This window comes from Antechinus flavipes, chromosome 3, assembly GCF_016432865.1.
Source record: "Antechinus flavipes isolate AdamAnt ecotype Samford, QLD, Australia chromosome 3, AdamAnt_v2, whole genome shotgun sequence".
NCBI classification, from domain to species: Eukaryota; Metazoa; Chordata; class Mammalia; order Dasyuromorphia; family Dasyuridae; genus Antechinus; species Antechinus flavipes.
The window spans coordinates 552458965-552476061 of record NC_067400.1 but is presented as its reverse complement, the minus strand read 5'-3'; the positions used below and the strand labels follow the sequence as shown (position 1 = coordinate 552476061).

Here is a 17097-nt window from a genome sequence, read left to right as displayed (position 1 = left end):
AGCATAAAAAGGTAAATATGAAAAAGTAATCATAAGAGACTAAAAATAAAGTTCAACTGTGTACATTTTTTATCTAGAAAGATGATACATGTAACTCCTAAAAATTCTAGTATTAGGGCAATTAAAAGAAGTTTACATAGGTAGAGGACATAAGTATCTTGGAATGATCTCCAAAAAAATATAAAGGAGTGAGAAAGACATGTATTGGAAAAAGGGAGAAGAGAGGATAGAAAATGGGAAGGGGGAATTTCTCACATAAAAGAGGTGCACAAGGCAGAGCTTTTACAATGGAGGGGAAATGGGGGTAAGCAGTAGCTGACAATGCTTGAACCTCACTTTCATTGGGATTGGTTCAACACTCAGTAGTGTAAAGAAATGTAATTTAGCCAATAAGGAACTAAGAGGGAGGGAGATAAGACAAAGAGAGGATGGATGATAAAAAGAAGGACAGATTAAGGGAGAAATTGATTAGAAGCAAAACAGACTTAAGGAGGGATAGGATAAAAAGAGAAAAGAAGAAACAGTAGAAATGGAATGGAGGCAAATACACGTAATCATAACTGAATGGAATGGGATGAGCTCACTCAAAATGGAAGAAGATAATAGAATGGATCGAGAAACAGAATCCAGAGCAGAATTCTCTTGGGGGAAAACAAAAACAAAAACTACAAAGTCCTCCATGAACTCAACAAATGAAATATACTGTATATAAAGTAATAGTAATATTCTGGGATGAACAGCTATATATATCAATGATTTTGCTATTTTCAGCAGTATAATTTTCTGAAGGACTTATGAAAAATCTTACCCATGCGCAGAGAAAAAACTGTGTGAATACAGACTAAATCATTCTGTCTCTCTCTTTTTTTTTTTTTTTTGCTGAGGCAATTGGGGTTAAATGACTTGCCCAGGATCCTATAGCTAGAAAGTGTTACGTGTCTGAGGCCACATTTGAACTCAGATCCTCTTGACTTCAGGGCTGGTGCTCTATCCACTGCATCACCTAGCTGCCCCTCTCTGTCTTTTTTAACATTATTTTTCTTGAGCTTTTTTTTTTTTTTTAATTGGGGTATAGAAAAGCTGTTTTCTTTCTTTCATGACTTTTATGGAAATGTTTTTGAACAATTTCACATGTGGTTTCTTAATGGAGGCTGGGGTTGAAAATAAGGGAGAGAATCTGAAACTCAAAAGTTAAAAAAAAAGTTGTAAAAATTGTTTTAAATTTAACTGGAGAAAATATTAAATAAATTAAAAAAAAAAAAAAAAAAGGAAAAGAAACCAGAAACCAAAACAATATTGTATACAAGATTCACATTTGTGTACAAAATACACAGTTAAAAATAACAGAATTCTGGAACAGAATCTAATATGCTTCAGCTGAACTTAATAAAAAAATCAGGGATAGCAATCATGATTCTCAGAGCAAAAGCAAAATTAAATTTAACTAAAAGGGATAACCAGGAGAACTACATTATGTTAAAAGGTGTATTAGACAATGAAGTAATATAAAAAAATTTTGCACCAAGTTTCTTTGATAGACGTTATTTCTCAAATATATGCTGAGGATAGAATTGAATCAAATTTATAAAAATAAGTCATTCCCCAACTGACAAATGGTCAAATCATATAAATAGGCAGTTTATATGCTCTAAATCATTATTGATTAGAAAAAGGCAAATTAAAACAATTCTGAGCTACTACTTCACACCTATCAGAGAAGAGGAATATTGGAAGGGATGAGGGAAAAATAGGTATGCTAAGTAATTCCTAGTGTAGTGAACTGGTCCAACCATCTTGGAAAACAATTTCAAACTATGATCAAAGGGCAATAAAACCACATACTTTTTGACCTAGCAATACCATCCTAAGTCTATACCCCAAAGAGATCAAAGAAGGAGGAAAAGGACCTATATGTACAATTATATACATACACATGTGGTTATGATATCAGGTTTTGTGTAGCAAAGAATTGGAAATTGAGAGGATGTTCATCAATTGGGGAATGATTGAATGTTTTCAGAAAAACATGGCAAGATCTCTACAACCTGAGGTAAAGTAAAGGAAGAAGAACTAGAAGATCTTTGCATACAGAATAACAGCAATGTTGCAATGATGCTCAAATGTGAAAGACTTGATTATTCTAATCAACACAGTGATTCAAGATAATTTCAAAGGACTCAAGGTGAAAAAAATGCTATCTACTGCCAGAGAGAGAAAACTAATGAACTTTGAGCGCAAACTAAAGTATAATTTTCTCACTTTTTCTTGCTTTGAGAGAAATAATGGAAATATGTTTTCCATTATTTTACATCAATATATAATTGATTTATTTCTTGCCTTTTTAGTGGGTAGAGAATGGGGTAGAAGTGAGAGAGATAATTTGGAATTCAAAATTCAAAAAAGAATCCTAAAACTAATTCTTTTTTTTTTTTAAAGAAAACTTTGTACAAAGTTTATTTCTTTTTAAAAGTTTCAATAGCTTTTTTTTGAATACATGTAATGATAGTTTTTAACATTTATTTTTGTAAGATTTTGTATTCTAAATTTTTTCTCCCTCTCTCTCTAATTATGCCCTCCCTGAAACAAGAAGTCATCTTGATATGGATTATTTAAGTACAATAACACTTTTAAATAAATTTCCATATGTTGGTCAAGAAAAACCAGAACAAAAGGGGAAAAAACAATGAGAAAGAAAAAGCAAACAAACAAAAGGTGAAAATATTATGCTTTTATCCACATTATTTTATTTTATCCAGTCTTTTATTTATTTATCCAGTCTCAAGAGTTCTCTCTCTGGATATAGATGGCATTTTTGGATCACTGATTGCTGAGAAGAGCTAACTATCATAATTGATCAGCACACAATCTAGCTGTTATTGTATACAATGGTCTCCTGTTCCCGTCAGTCAGCGTCATCAATTCATGTAAATCTTTCCAGACTTTCAAAAATCAGCCTGCTCCTCATTTCTTATAGAACAATAAAATTCCATTACATTCATATACCCTAACTTAGCCATTCCCCAATTGATGGGTATTTCCAATGCCTTACCATATAAAAAGAGTTACTACAAACATCTTTTATGGGTCCTTTTCTCTCTTTTATAATCTCTTGGGGACACTAGTGACTGGATCAAAGAGTATATACCCTTTTGAGAACAGTTACAAATTGCTCTTTATAATGGCTGGATCAGTTCACAAATCTTTAGTATTCCAATTTTCCCACATCCCTTCTCATTCTTTTCCTGTCACCTCAGTTAATTGGCTAGATTTGAAGGCATAGCTCAGAGCAGTCTTAATTTGCCTTTCTTTTACAAAGTTTAAAAAAGGCATTCATAATTTGGTTATAGCTACTAATCTAGAAACAGCTATTTATTTTTCAAATCTATTTTTCTCTTCCAAATGCCCTGCTTTCAATTGTCAATCAATATGAAAAATAGTACCACTGCACCTAAGTTCTTCAATTTCTTGTCCAGAACTTCTAAACCCTAGCGATGCTTTTTGGTTCTTTCTGATATCATCATTTGTTTCTAGGTGAATTATCAAAAGTGGTCATCAAGAAATCACTAAACAAATTGGTAATATGAATAATGTGGAACGTTATTGTGCAGTAAAAAAAAATCACAAGTGAGGAATTCAAGGAAACATGGAAAAATCTATGAAATTATGCATAGTGAAACAAAAATCATCAGAATATAAGTTCATTGCAAGTAGTGATCATTTTGTCCTATATATTTGTATTCCTGGCAAATTGCCCAGGACTGTAGTAATCATTTAAATAAAAATATCAGCTGACTGATTAAATATAATATAATGATATAAACAATAACTTCAATAGTAACTGAAAACTTCACTAAAAAGAACCTGAATCTTAAAATGCCATTCTCTTCTCTACATAGAGAGGTAAGAAACTTCTAAGCTGAATGGTGTATACATCACCAGGTGTTTTTGCTTGTTTTTCTTTGTTACAAGCGATTGGGTGTAGGATAGAAGGGGAGACACCACCAGAGTTATTTCCAAAAAAGACATGCAAAAACATGTATAATCATGTAAAAGCATTCTTTTCTTAATGCTTTCTAAAAGCATTTTTTTAATGCAAAAAAAAAAAAAGAGAGTTATGATGATGAAGTACTTTCCCAAAGGCTTGGTATCTTATTTCCCCCAAGAAGAAAGTTCTGAGTTAAACCACACCTTGATTTTCTGATATGAGGTATATAACTTGTATAGGTTGTCCTAGAAGGGAATTCAGATATTTAAAAAAAAAAAAAAAAAAAGACTCAGACTTACTTGCTTCCTCACCTGTTAAACAGAAATGACACAATGACAAAGTTTTGGTTAAGATAAAGGGTTCTATAAATATCAGCTATTTTTCCTCTGATTATAAAGAGTTAATCATGGAATTTCATATATATATTGTACACCAATATTTATTAATTTGAAAAAATTCAAATGCAAAACATTATCACTCTTAGTCTTTGACAGTTTTTACTCTCTGGTCATATCTCACCAATTATCTTTTGCCTTCTTCCCTTCCTACTGAGAGACCCTATCCAGAAGGACTCTATCCTTTTACTCCCAAATCAAATCACCTTCATCATAACTGGTGATTGTCTTACGTGGCACATTGTGTAGAGACAGGTTCTAGCCATGCTTCACTTTACTTTCTTGGCCAGGCACAGGGAGATTAGATGACTGGCCAAGGGTCAAGTCTAAGTAATTATAGGCAGTAGTGGAACTCAGGTTTTCTTGCCTCTAAGTCCTGCTTTCTATCCACTGTGCCTTTAAGTGTTAGAATTTTATAGATTAGATAGACAGATTTGAGGGTACATAGAAACTTTTAGTTAGAGATGATAATTAAATCTAAGATAATAATTAAATCTAAGCCTTCTGATTCCAGGTCTAGTGCTTTTTCTTCAATATTATACTTTGTTCCCAGTCAGGTAATATTAAGTATTTGTATGTAATCATACCTAATTTTGAGTGGAAAAAAGAACCCCAGTTCTAAAATGGAACAAAACAAAGACATTTATGTTCGCCCTCTGGAGTCACATGCTTTAGCCTGCCTGCCTAGATAACAAGTGTAAATTATTTACAGGCATTTAAGGGGAACCCCATTAAGTTCTGTGGAGTAAGAACCTCGATTTCAAACAACTTAAAGTTCTATTCAAATGATGCAGATTGTTTTGTTTTTGGAGAGACATATGGCAAAATGCAATAAAAAATTACAAAACTTAGTGTGGTTTTTGCTTTCCATTGTTAGTTCTTTATTCTAAAAATAATATAAAAAGGAAGGGATCTATTTGTAAAAGAACATGAATAGTAAAAAAAAGAATAGAATAGAATTATCTGTAGAAGTCAAAAAAGAAACTAAGAAATGAAGAATGGCTGAACAAATATATATTAATATAATTCAATGTTAGGATTATGAGCAATAAAATGCATGATGGGCAAAACCAAAACTATATGCATATCATAACTATTTTAAAAGAAGCAAAACTAAAGTTAGTAAAATCAAGTATTACAAAGTTCTCTGGTATTTATATTTAAAGATCTTCATAACCTGGACTCTTTCCAATTTTTCCATCCTTGTACTACCTTGACTCCCCTCTACAGATTATGGAAAAGTTATACTGACCTACTGAAATCCTTAGCTTTACTTTGGATTCCCCTTCACTTCCCCTTTTCCAGCTTCCCTGGCCTCTCCTTAAAACTATCTCTGCAGGAAGCCTTTGCTAATATTTCCAGGGAGCCCAGTATTTTTCACCCTCATCTATTTTTTATATAGCTTATATATACCTACTTATTTACATGAAGGCTTTTCCATTTGAATATTAGCTCCATGAAGGCAGGGGTCGTGTTTTTTGCCTTTTATCTGTAACTCCAAAGCTTACACAGTGACTCAGAACATATGGGACACAACTGACTAGATAAAAGAGTCCAATTCATTAGCAGATGAAAGCAAAAGTCAGTTCTCCAAAGAAGTTTGGAGGTGTTATTTTTAGGACCTGTGATTTCATCTTCTAAAAATATATTATCATTAGTCTTAGAGAATTACTTAAACTCAAAGAGGTTAAAGTGGCTAGTCCAAAGTCATCAAGACCCTGTTCAAAGGCTGAATGTTAATCAGATCTTCCCCCTCCATCAACCCAAGGTAATTAGGAGTAAGTGACTTGCCCAGGGTCACAAATCTAGTATCAATTGTCTGGGCCAAATCTGAACTTAGGTCCTCCTAATTTCAAAGCTGTTCACTGTGCTATGTAGCTGCCCCTCAATCAGATCTTACTAACTCTACCTCATGGCTCACCTCTTTTAAAGTAGTTTCTGAACTACTCTCTATTGTCCACCTTTTGGTTACCTTCTACTCTCCTCCCTTCCCTTCCCCTGCACTGGACTTCTTCCTATAACTTCTAAAAATATGTTTTAGTCATGTTCTAGCAAGCAACAAACTTGAAACTGGCAAATAGCTCAAATCCCTTCTCCTATATCATTAAACTCACTTACTTCAGATATTAACTCTAATCTGGCGCTACAATGATAACCTGATACAATAGGAAACCAGTTCTACTCCATCTGCTGCTTCTCATCTGTTACCCACAGATAAGGACATGATGTGAAAAAAATGAAGAAAGGAAAGAAGGAAGGGAAGGAGGAAGGGAGGGAAGAAGGAAGGAAGGAAAACAAGGAAAGAAAGAAGGAAGGAGGGGGAGAGGGAGGGAGAGGAGAAAGCAAAGAAAGAGGAAACGAGGAGGAAGGAAAAGGGAAGGCGAGACAGACCAGAGGAAAGAGAGAAACAAAGCCATGTTGCCCAAATGACTGCTTCAGTTGGATGTCCAGTCTGGCAATTCCATACCCAGAGATTGTCTGTCTTTTGTTCTTGAAGAGAACCATGACATCAAAAGAGATCTTGCCATGACAAGTGAACTGGATTTAAGTGAGAGTGGGCTGTGTGAGGTCACCAGTGTTCTTTCTCCTCCAGAGCCATTTGGGTTGAATGGCAAGTTGGTCAAAAACCCTAAGTCTTAGTCTTTGATAATTTTTACTCTCTGGTCATATCACACCAATTATCTTTTGCCTCTCTGGGAAGAGGGACTTCTCCTCCCAGATTGGAGGGTTTTTTTTTTTTTTTTTGGGGGGGGAGGTTTGAGTAGGCAAAAGAAGTCATTCTTTGCCTCAAATCTTTCCTAGCCTTAATCACTGAAAGGGCATCACCTTAGAGACCTGTTAAAGATCTTAGCATTCAGGGCCATCTCCAGTTTTCCTAATCTATATCTTGTACACTGGAGCCAGCTTACCTACCTCCCTGATGTCAAGGTCCTCTTTAAGAACAAAAAACAAACAATTCATACTGTCAGGTTAGGTAGGAATAAAGAAAAAGGACAAAAACAGGCCTTTTCTCTTCAAGGAACTCATAGTCTAATGGGGGAGACAATAGGTAAACATGTAAACAACTATGTACAAACGAGATATATGAAGCTGGCTAATCATTAGCCTCTGACCAGGAGACTGATTTCAGAAAGGCACATATTTCAGAGACTTGCATGACTTGATGCTAAGTGAAGAGAGACGACTTAAAATCACACCAACGAGACTATGTGATGATCAACTCTGATGACTTTTCAAAAAAATGAGGTGATTCAGGCCAATTCCAATAGACTTGTGATGGAAAGCGCCAATTACACCTAGAAAGAGCATTATGGGAACTGAATGTGGATCACAACATAGTATTTTCATTTTTTGTTGTTGTTGGTTGCTTGCTTTTTTCTAATTTTTTTTCTTTTTGATTTCATTTTTCTTGTTTAGCATGATTAATGTGGAAATAAAGTTTAGAAGATTTGTACATGTTTAATCTATATTGAATTGCTTGCTGTCCAGATAAGGGAGGAAGGGGAAGGAAAGAAAAAAAAAATTGGAACACAAGATTTTGCAGGAGTAAATGTTGAAAACTATCTTTGCATGTATTTTGAAAATAAAAGGTTAATTCTGGAGAGCAATCTGGAATTATGCCCAAAAAGTTATCAAACTGTGCATACCTTTTGATCCAGCAATGCTACTACTGTGCTTATACCCCAAAGAGATACTAAAAAAGGGAAAGGGACCTGTATGTGCCAAAATGTTTGTGGCAGCCCTGTTTGTAGTGGCTAGAACCTGGAAAATGAATGGATGGCCATCAATTGGAGAATGGTTGGGTAAATTGTGGTATATGAATGTTATGGAATATTATTGTTCTGCAAGAAATGACCAGCAGGATGAATACAGAAAAAGATTTACATGAACTGATGCTGAGTGAAATGAGCAGAACCAGGAAATCATTATATACTTCAACAATGATACTGTACGAGGATGTATTCTGATGGAAGTGGATTTCTTCGACAAAGAGAATATCTAACTCAGTTTCAATTGATCAATGATGGACAGAAGCAGCTACACCCAAAGAAAGAACACTGGGAAATGAATGTATTTTTGTTTTTTTCCCGGGTTATTTTTACTTTCTGAATCCAATTCTTCCTGTGCAACAAGAGAACTGTTCGGTTCTGCACACATATATCGTATCTAGGATATACTGTGACATATTTAACATGTATAGGACTGCTTGCCATCTGGGGGAGGGGATGAAGGGAGAAAGGGGAAAAGTCGGAACAGAAGTGAGTGCAAGGGGATAATATTGTAAAAAATTATCCAGGCATGGGTTCTGTCAATAAAAAGTTATAATTATTTTTTTAAAAAGAAAAGATTATCAATTTTTAAAAAAATAAATCATTAGGTTCTCTGGCCATCACTTAACTCCATGCCTGTCACATAGTAAGAACTTAATAAACATTCTTTGATTGTTGACTGACTCGAAATATAATCTCTCTTTTTTTGAATAGTGAATCCTGAAAAAAGTATTATATCAAAGCCAGAAACTAATGGCAAGTAAATGAGTGTTCTTTATAACAGGTTACAGCAGGTCTTTGGTTAAAGTAGCAATTACAAATGGCTGGGAAATTTCTTGTCATTTTACAATGGGCAGAGCTTTAGTAAGTGACTCTTGTTTTAAATATTTAAATTGGGTGTTCTGGAAGAGCAGGGATGCTCAAGTGATCTAGGAATAGTAACACATTAAACTCCATGTTATCTCCTATCAGTAGAACTTCTTCCCATTCTCATTCTCAATTGGGAAATGTCCCAATCAGACATAGATGTTAAGTAAAAACATACTTCATAAAAAGACTTGGTCATTTTGAGCAGAAATCAAAGTTATACATACTTACTTACAGAAACTGTCTTCATTTTAATTTCTCTAATCTATTTTTGTTCTGTTTAAAACTTCTTCCCTGAGCAATGAAATTATTATTAAAATTTTTATATGTGCCACATGTTAAAATTGTAAGGTATACAGATAATCAATGGATTAGGTAATTAGGTGGAATAGTAGACAGTGTGTTAGAATACTCCAGAAAGGCCTGGAGAGACTTACATGAACTGGTGGTAAGTGGAGTAGAATCAAGAGAACATTGAATACAGCAACAAGATAAAAAGATAATCACCTCGAAAAAATAACAACAAAATTCATATGGAAGAACACAAGGTTAAGAACTTCAAGGGAATTAATGAAAAAAAAAATCAAATGAAGATGGCCTAGCTGTATCTGATCTAAAACTATATTATAAAGCAGTGGTCACCAAAACCATTTGGTATTGGTTAAAAAATAGATTAGTTGATCAGTGAAATAGGTTAGGTTCACAGGACAAAATAGTCAATAACTATAGCAATCTAGTGTTTGACAAACCTAAAGATCCCAACTTTTGGGATAAGAATTCATTATTTGACAAAAACTGCTGGGAAAACTGGAAATTAATATGGCAGAAATTAGGCATAAACCCACACTTAACACCGTACACCAAGATCAAATGGGTCCATAATTTAGGCATAAAGAATGAGATTATAAATAAATTAGAGGAAATAGGATAGTTTATCTCTCAGACTTGTGGAGGAGGAAGGAATTTGTGACCAAAGAAGAATTAGAGATCATTACTGGCCACAAAATAGAAAATTTTGATTATATCAAATTAAAAAGCCTTTGTACAAACAAAACTAATGCAAACAAGATTAGAAGGGAAGCAACAAACTGGGAAAACATTTTTACAGCTAAAGGTTCTGATAAAAGCCTCATTTCCAAAATATGTAGAGAATTGACTCTAATTTATAAGAAACCAAGCCATTCTCCAATTAATAAGTGGTCAAAGGATAGGAACAGACAATTTTCAGATGATGAAATTGAAACTATTTCCATTCAAATGAAAGAGTGTTCCAAATCACTATTGATCAGAGAAATGCAAATTAAACAACCTGTCAGATTGGCTAAGATGACAGGAAAAAATAATGATGAATGTTGGAGGAGATGTGGGAAAACTGGGACACTGATGCATTGTTGGTGGAGTTGTGAACAAATTCAACCATTCTGGAGAGCAATCTGGAACCATGCCCAAAAAGTTATCAATCTGTGCATACCCTTTGATCCAGCAATGTTACTATATTTGGCTTATATCCCAAAGAGATAGTAAAGAAGGGACTGTATGTGCCAAAATGTTTTGTGGAAGCCCTTTTTGTGGTGGCTAGAAACTGGAAACTGAATAAATGGCCATCAAATAGAGAATGGTTGGGTAAATTGTGGTATATGAATGTTATAGAATATTATTGTTCTGTAAGAAATGACCAGCAGGATGAATACAGAGAAAGACTTACATGAACTGATGCTGAGTGAAATGACCAGAACCAGGAGATCATTATACACTTCAACAACAATACCGTATGAGGATGTATTCTGATGGAAGTGGATTTCTTCAACAAAGAGAAGATCTAACTCAGTTCCAATTGATCAATGATGGACAGAATCAGCTACACCCAGAGAAGGAACACTGGGAAATGAGTGGGAACTGTTGGCATTTTTGTTTTTCTTCTCAGGTTATTTTTACCCTCTGAATCCAATTCTTCCTGTGCAACAAGAGAACTGTTCGGTTCTGCAACCAAATATATTGTATCTAGGATATGCTATTACATATTTAAAATGTATAAGACTGACTGCCATCTAGGGAAGGGAAACGTTGGAACAGAAGTGAGTGCAAGGGATAATGTAAAAAATTATCCATGCATATGTGCTGTCAATAAAGTTATTTTAAAAAATTTTTTCTAAAAGATAATAAGGTAATCAATTCTGATGGATGTGACTTTTTTTAAAAAGGGGGTGATTTAAGCCAATTCCAATAGACTTGTGATGAAGAGAGTCATCTGCATCCAGAGAGAGGATTGTGGGAACTGAATGTGACTCACAATATAGCATTTTCACCTTTTTTGTTGTTTGTTTGCTTTTTGCTTTCTTCTTTTTTTTTTCCTTTATGATCTGATTTTTCTCGTGCAGCATGATAACTGGAAATGTGTATAAGAGAATTGAACATGTTTAACATATATTGTATTACTTGCTATCTAAGGGAGGAGGTGAGAGGAAGGGAAAAAAATTTGGAACACAAAGTTTTGCAAGGGTGAATGTTGCTTTGCATGTATTTTAAAAATAAAAAGCTAAAAAAAAAAAAAGAATTGTAGTCTGAAAGAATTCAGCTCAAATTGTTTTAGATACTTCATTTTACCACTCTCAGCCTTGGGTTCCTCATTTTTATAATGGGTATAATAACACCTAAATTTCAAGGTTGTGGTGGGGATTAAGTTAGATATAAATACACCTAGTATTCATAATAATTATCATCATAGATCCACATTGATAATATGCAACTAGCTAAAGATGTTTTCCATTACTCATCATTAAGCACATGAAATCGTTAAGTTCCCCTAGAATTGAAAAGAATTGTAAATTAAAAGGCATGGAGTACAAATTATGTAGACATAGACATATACATATAAGTGTGCACACGAAAACACACACACACACATACACACACACACACAAATAAACCTCCCCACAAAACCATTTCCTAATAGATAAGTGGTAAAAGAATATAAACAATTCTCAAAAGAATTTTAAAGTATTAATAATTTCTTGAAAGAAAATTCCAGATCATTAATTTTAAAAATGCAAATCAAAACTATCCTAAGATTTCATACCTTACATTTCATAAATTGGAGCAAAGATGACCAAAGATGCCAATAGGCACACTGGCATACTGTTTGTGCAACAAACAGTAAAACAAATTTGGAATTATGCAAATAAAGTGATTAAAATGCCTATCTTTTCATCCAAAGATTCCCTTACTAGGTTAATAGTCCCAAGAAGCCATTGGTAAAAAGAAAGTTCCCATACACCAAAATATCTACAGCAGCACTTTTAGTGATAGCAAAGAATTGGAAACAAAGTAGATGCCCATTGATTGGAAAAGGTTTTCCTGAACTGAAACAGTCAAGTAGAGCCAAAAATAAAAAAATAAAGTACATACACTATGACTACAATAATTTAAATGAAACACACACAGACACGTTGCAAAATTATAAAACACAAACAAGTCTCAAAAGAAGATATTTAAAAACATATTCCCAATCCAGTTCTGTGCAGAGGTAGACGATTCACAAGCGTTGCCCCTACTGTACATATTTTCAGATTTTTTTCAATGTATAAAAACTATGCTCAGTTTTTCATCTTATTTTTTTCCTGTCTTTAAAAAAAGACAAACACCACTATTTGTTACATGGGATGGATCTTTGTGAGGCAGTTAAAAAAAAAAAAAAAAGGAGAAAGGAATGCTGGGAGAAACTGTTGATATTTTTTAACAAATGAAGCTGGCCTTGCTCTACTAGACCTAAAACTATATTATAAAGCAGCTGTCATCAAAACCATTTGGTACTGGCTAAGAAATAGAGCAGTGAATTAGTGGAATAGGGTAGGTTCACAAGACACAATAGTCAATGCCTAATATAGTGTTAGATATACCCAAAGATCCCAGCTTTTGGGATAAGAATTCACTATTTGACAAAAAATTGTTGGGAAAATTGGAAATTAGTATGGCAGAAACTAGGCATTGATTTAACAGCCTACCAAAATAATGTCAAAATGAGATCATGATTTAGACATAAAGGATGATACTATATGCAAATTAGAATGATAGTCTACCTTTCAGATCTGTGGAGAAGGAAGGAATTTGGGTACCAAAGAACTGGAGAGCATTATGAAATACAAAATGAATATTCTAATTATATTAAAAAGTTTTTGTGCAAACAAAACCAATGCAGACAAGATTAGAAAGGAAGCAGAAAACTGCGAAAAAATTATTACATCCAAGGGTTCTGATAAAGATCTTATAAAACATAGAGAATTAGCACAAATTTATAAGAATACAAACCATTCTCCAACTGACAAATGGTTAATGGATATGAAAATTTTTCAGATGAAGAAATTAAAAACCATTTCTAGTCATATTAAAAAATGCTCAAAATCACTACTGATCATAGAAATGCAAATTAAGATAAACTCTGAAGTATCATTACACACCTCTCAGACTGCCTAAGATGAGAGGTTAAGATAATGATCAATGTTGGAGGAGATGTGGGAAAACTGGGACACTAATATATTGTTAAAGTTGTGAACTGATCCAAACAGTTTGGAGAACAATCTGGAACTATGCCCAAAGGGGAATGAAACTGTGCATATCCTTTGATCCAACCTGTATCTCAAAGAGATTTTAAAGAGGGAAAAGGACCCACATGTGCAAAAATGTTTGAGGCTGCCTTTTTCATAGTGGCAAGAAACTGCAAACTGAATGGATGCTCATCAGTTGGAGAATGGCTGAAAAAGTTATTGTATGTGAATGATGGAATATTATTCTGTAAAGAGGAAATCCCCAGCAGGAGGATTTCAGAAGGCCTGGATTGATTTACATGAACTGATTCTAAGTGAAGTTAAGTGAGTACAGCCAAGAGAACACCGTGCATACACAGCAAAAAGATTATGTGATGATCTCAACTCTGATGGATGTGGCTCTTTTCATCAATGAGGTGATTTCAAGAAAATTTCAATGGACTTGTTATGGAGAGAGCCATCTGCATTGAGAAAAGCATTGTAGGGGCTGAATGTGAATCACAACATCTTTTTTGTTTGCTTTGTTCTTTCTTTCTCATTTTTTTCTTTTTGATCTGATTTCTTATGCAGCATGATAAATGTGGAAATATGTGTAGACGAATTGCACATGTTTAATATATATCGGATGGCTTGCTGCCTAGAGAAGAAAGGGAGGGATAAGGAAGGAGAAAAGTTTGGAGCACAAACGTTTTGCAAGGGTAAATGTTGAAAGCTATCTTTGCCAGTATTTTGGAGGGCTAATCTACATCCAGAAAGATGACTGTGAGGACTGAATGTGGACTACAACATAATATTTTCACCTTTTTTGTTGTTTGCTTGCTTTTTTTTTCTTATTCTTTTTCCTTTTTGATCAGATTTTTCTTGTACAGCATGATAAATGTGGAAATATGTATATAAAAATTGCAGGTTTAACATATATTGGATTACTTGCTATATTGAGGATGGGGAAAGCAGGAAGAAAAATTTGAAGCAAAGTTTTGCAAGGGTGAATATTGAAAATTATGCATATATTTTGAAAATAAAAAGCTATTATTCAAAAAAAAGAAAGAAAAACAGCCCTCCCCCCACAGAAAGCACAACAAAAATAAAGTTTAAAATATATATATTTTTTTAAGTTGACAGAAACTTCATTTTTTAAAATGATGGTAACAGAGCAAAAAAGTTGGCCTGACACTCATTATTAATAAAAATAAAAGTTTCTGCTCTGTTGCACCTGTTCTCCTTATCCTATTCTCCCTATTCCCAAGTTTTTATTTTCTTCTTTTCCTTTTAATCTCCCCCTTCACAAAACACTGACAACACTGATTGTTCTCTTATCTTTCTTAAGCCCCTTTTCCCTTAGCTTGTTTCTGTCCCCTCCTAATCCCCTTTTGAGTTTAATCTGTTTCTGGATGAGATCCTTATTTATGAGGGTGTATGACTCTGCTCAATCTTCCTTTATCCTGTTCAAATGCGAATAAGGTGCACTTCTTACTCTATCCTCCATGACTGCTTCCTACTTTTTAAAATTCAGCTGAAATATAAGATTCCTTCAGTCTCTCATTTTAATTACATATGAATGTTTCAAATGTATCTCTTCATCTTATGCACCTTTATTATGTGATAGTTATTTCTTACCCCTTCTTCTTCAGGAAAACTTCACCACTTCTCTCTTTCTCTACAATGAAAAATGCTTGTTTGGAATCTCTTCTGCCCACTTACCAGCAAGTGAAGCTGCCATGTGCTTTTAATACATACACATACACACACACACACACACACACACACACACAAAATGACTTAAGTAGTAGGGCCAAAGTGCTTCAGCAAATTAAAACATTCTGTTTTCAGAAAGCTCAGGTGCTAAACCATATATAAGTGCCAGCAATTAGATCAAGAGACTTCATTTGCTTCCTTGTATACCAGCAAAGACTAAGCAGATTCATTTTGTAGACTAAAGCTTAGAATGAATAATCCCCAGCTGCCTTGTTTAGCTACTAATATTAAAAAGGGGATCAAGTACTTAATAATTCATCCACCTCACCGTCAATCAAGTCAGTCTCACATATTAAGACATTGTGATCATCCTCCAGTTGAAGAAGGGAAAAGACACAGCCCAAATCAAAATGGGGTCCTGAAAGTACTTACTAAACAACAACCAAAAAAATCTGTTTTTATTTCCTTATCTTTGACAAAAGTATTTTCAATTCAAGCAATCAGCAAATTATATACAAGATAAATAGGAAATAGTTAATAGAGGGAAGGCACTAGAATTAAGAGATTGGGAAAACTTTCCTATATAAGATGGGGCTTTCGTGGAGACTAAAAGGAAGCCAGGGAAATATATGAGCAGAATTAAGGAGGAAGGGCACTGCAGATATGGGGGTACAGCCATAGAAAATTCAGTGCCTCCTTGAAGTGTCTCATTCTTCTATCTCAATTCTTTTCCTTTCTCAGTGGCTCCTTATTACCTTTAGGAACAAACACAAATCCCTGAGTATATTTTAGAAGAATTTCTCCAATCTTATTCCATCCTATTCCATCCCCAGGTCTTACCTGGTACTCAACAGCCCCCTAAGAAATGTTTCCTGTCTCATACGTTACAGCCCTTCACGTACTCTAGGTCTATAGTTTTTTTGCTATGAGCCCATTTCTTATGACTGTGCCAGGGACCACGTTTTTTCATTCGGGTCACAGAACCAGTAAGTGTCCGAGGTCAGCTTTGAACTCCTGAATGGTCTTCCGGACTCCAGGCAGTTGCTCCGTCTGCGGCGCCACCTAGTAGCTCAGCAAGTGCTTGTGGACTAGATCTAAATCCTCTCCAAGTCTACCTTCCACCTCCAAGAATTCTTAGCCTTTAAATAAGCTCATATGCCCTTAACAGAAAATGACCCTGTTTATTTTGAAAAAGAAACTCCGCTTGTACTTTCACCTGTACTTGCCGTGGCTCCCCGTCGAAGGATAGCTTCTAAAGGTCAGTGTCCCTCCTGTCCAGTGTTCCTCTCACCCATACCAGCGCAGGGTACAGCACTAAGTAGTGCTTCCCATCACTTCTCAGACCTCCTTCCCTCAAAGCCCCCTCTCCCCAACTAAAGGCGGCGTTCACAATCCCTCTCCAGCCCTAACACATCCGAGCTGTCCTAGCACCTCCCCAACTCAGCTTTCTCTCTTTTCCCCTCTTCCCCACCATCTCCCCTCTCGCGCTCTTTTCGCCCCGCCCACCCCTTCCCCTAGTCCACTGCCCTTCTGGAGACCCCTCACATCTTCTACCCCAAGGCCCGTAACACCTCCCTTCTATTTCTTCACTCTGACACTAGGGTGCATCCTTGACTCCCCTTCTGGTCTTACCTGGCCGCGCACGCGCGCCGTCCCTTTCAGAGGCTCGAACTTCTAGGGCGGGCTGAGGGTCTCATTTTCTACACTCACTCTCTTCGCCACTTCCCCACCCCCATCCTCCGGTAGCCACCTCAGCCGCCGCCGCCGCCCAGACCCACGGTTTGAACTGCAGCGCCGCCCCCTCGCGCTGCGTATTCATTGGCCAAAACAAGAAGACATCATGG

The 17097-nt window shown here is 35.3% G+C and overlaps 1 protein-coding gene across 1 annotated transcript in view; it reads right to left on the bottom strand.

The window, feature by feature from the left end:
- Window positions 1–16996, bottom strand: part of NUMA1 (nuclear mitotic apparatus protein 1) — a 90123-nt gene extending 73127 nt beyond the window's left edge. The window contains exon 1 of the mRNA XM_051987445.1: window positions 16886–16996. The gene's annotated coding sequence lies outside the window, so the exon portion shown is untranslated. The remainder of the gene's footprint in view (window positions 1–16885) is intronic.
- Window positions 16997–17097: the final 101 nt, after the last annotated feature.